Below are 2,752 nucleotides of genomic sequence, written 5' to 3'. Positions count from 1 at the left end.
ATCAATCTTCACTTTCACAATTGATTTTGCTCTCCAGATGGTTTTTCAGCAAGAACTTCTAAAAGTCCAAAAAAAATTCCTTCCCTTTTCACATACACTTGCTATAAATAGCAAGTGTATGGCCGACTCAAAAATGTCGGCTAATCCCACATATTCACACCAAAACATATATATATATATATATATATATATTATATAAACATAAAGATTTAAAATTTTAAAACCAATAAAATAACCCGGATATTACACACATCTTTCGGGTTCCGACATAATAGGGCCGACCGATGCATATATTCAAAATGCACGAGAGGGTACACTGTGGTAATCTGTCTTTATGTCGATGATATGTTGATCATCTGAACCAATCTAGATGGTATTCTTGAGACAAAAGGATACTTATCCTCAAACTTTAAGATGAAAGATCTTGGAGAAGTAGATACCATCATTGGAATAAAGATCAAAAGGTCTGCATCTCAAATCTCTCTATGTCAGTCTCATTACATAGAGAAGATACTGACAAAGTTTCAACATTTGAATATAAAAGAGTTTAATACTCCGTTTGATTCAAGTGTGAAACTCAATAAAAATACTGGTAGAGCAGTGGCTCAACTAGAATATGCTAGTGCAATAGGATGCATGATGTATGCAATGCATTGCACTAGATCGGATATTGCTTTTGCTGTGAGTAGACTGAGTCAATATACGAGCAATCCGGGTTCAGATCACTGGAAAGCAATTGGTAGAGTATTGGGCTACTTGAAAAGAACCCAAGAACTAGAGTTGACATACTCTACGCATCCAGGAATCTTGGAGGGATATTCTGACGCCAGTTGGATAGATCACTCAAGTGATTCTAAATCCACAAGTGGATGGATTTATACTCTTGCTGGAGGGGCGATTTCATGGGTGAGCAAGAAACAAACGTGTATCGCTCATTCGACTATGGAAGCCGAATTTATTGCCCTAGCTGCAGCGGGCAAAGAGGCCGAATGGATTAGAGATTTGTTGACAGATATCCATTTATGGCCTCGACCGACTCCCTCTATTCCTATGTATTGTGACAGTGAGGCCACACTGTCCAAAGTATACAATGATGTATATAATGGGAAGTCGCGACACATAAGTCTCCGACACAACTACGTGAGACAACTAATTGATGATGGTACCATAAGTATAGTGTTTGTCAAGTCTTGTGGAAACTTGGCAGATCCACTAACCAAGCCTCTGACGAGAGACTTGGTAGGATCAACCACCAGAGACATGGGTCTGAAACCACATAGAATCAGTCAGTGATGGAAACCCAACTTGGATATAGTACTCCTATTTATCAAGTTTAAAGGGTAACAACAAGTCAATTGACTGATAGAAGGTACTATCAAACGATAGATTCATGTAAGGTGAAAGATAGTACGGCGTTGTCGAGAACAAGGATGAGTTAATCTCTTAACAAAGTTTAGAGGCATCTTAACAACGAAGATTTTATAGAACTTTGCCTATATGACTTAGAGGTGGTGCCGCCTCAAAAGAAGAGTAGTGGTTTCTCTTTGAGTAAGTCATGAAACAGGGTTTAGCGCATGGCCATATTAGCACTCAGTGAGAGAGCAAGGTGGATAGATGACGTGTGTAGGTAAGCCGAAGTGGTCGCAAGATTCAAGGTTTAAATCCTAAGGATACCATTAGATTGATCCCTTCTTGCATACTTACATTAAACATGGTTTAATCTTAGTGACACCACTGTAACGTTGTCTACCATAAATGTCAGGAAACTTTCCAACCTAGTGGGAGATTGTTGGAAATTTGTGGGTTGGAAGTTAACCTTCCATCCCACATTGGTAGAGAGTTTATTTCTAGATAAGCTTATAAGGCTTTTTCTAGTAGTGGGCTTTGAACTTGTTAGTGGACTCATGGTGGGGGTCTTGAGTGGAAGGCCCAACACACACATTTTTACTAGAGATTTCGTCAGAAGGATTATCTTTAATCCGTTATTTTTTAATTTGAAATAAATCGTTTTTGAGATAATTATTAATTTTATTTAATTAATCCGGTTTTAATTAATTAATTAATTATCTAGATATTTATTAATTTTAATTATTTGAGATAATTATTAATTTTATTTAATTAATCCGGTTTTAATTAATTAATTAATTATCTAGATATTTATTAATTTTAATTATTTGAGATAATTATTAATTTTTTAATTAGTTAATCCAATTTTAACATTTTAATTTAAATTAAAATGTTTATTTGACTAGGTTAGAGATAAGTTTTTGGGTGAGAAATTTTCTCCCACTTTCTTCTCTACGTGGGCCTTTCTCTTGGGCTTGAGCTAGGGTTTCACCCAGTATAAATATTGGGTGAAGCCGTATCTTTTTGGATACACGAAAACAATTCTTCCTCTGACGAAATTCTGCTCCCGTCTCCTATTTCTCTCTACCGGTTTTTGCTACAAAACCTGCTCTACATTCGTTGTGATAGCTGTTCACAAACGAATAATCTACTGCATCAAATCCTGGGGCTTTGCGACTAGCAGACTTACAGCTTCTAAAGAGTGGTCGTATAAAACCTTTAAGGACAGGTTTTCCTTGCAGTTTCTCATTCATATCGAAAGACTATTTACCAGGTTGGTTTTACTATTTTGTCATTGTATTTAAATTTCTGTTCACTAAGTGAACACTCTGCTTCTACCCCTTTCTTTCATTGAATCTATCGAGAATGATAGTTTCAATCTGTGTGAATTGGCATCTATTGAGAT

This window comes from Cynara cardunculus (genome assembly GCF_001531365.2).
Source record: "Cynara cardunculus var. scolymus isolate 2C chromosome LG 9, CcrdV1, whole genome shotgun sequence".
Lineage (NCBI taxonomy): Eukaryota > Viridiplantae > Streptophyta > Magnoliopsida > Asterales > Asteraceae > Cynara > Cynara cardunculus.
This window is presented reverse-complemented; position numbering follows the sequence as displayed.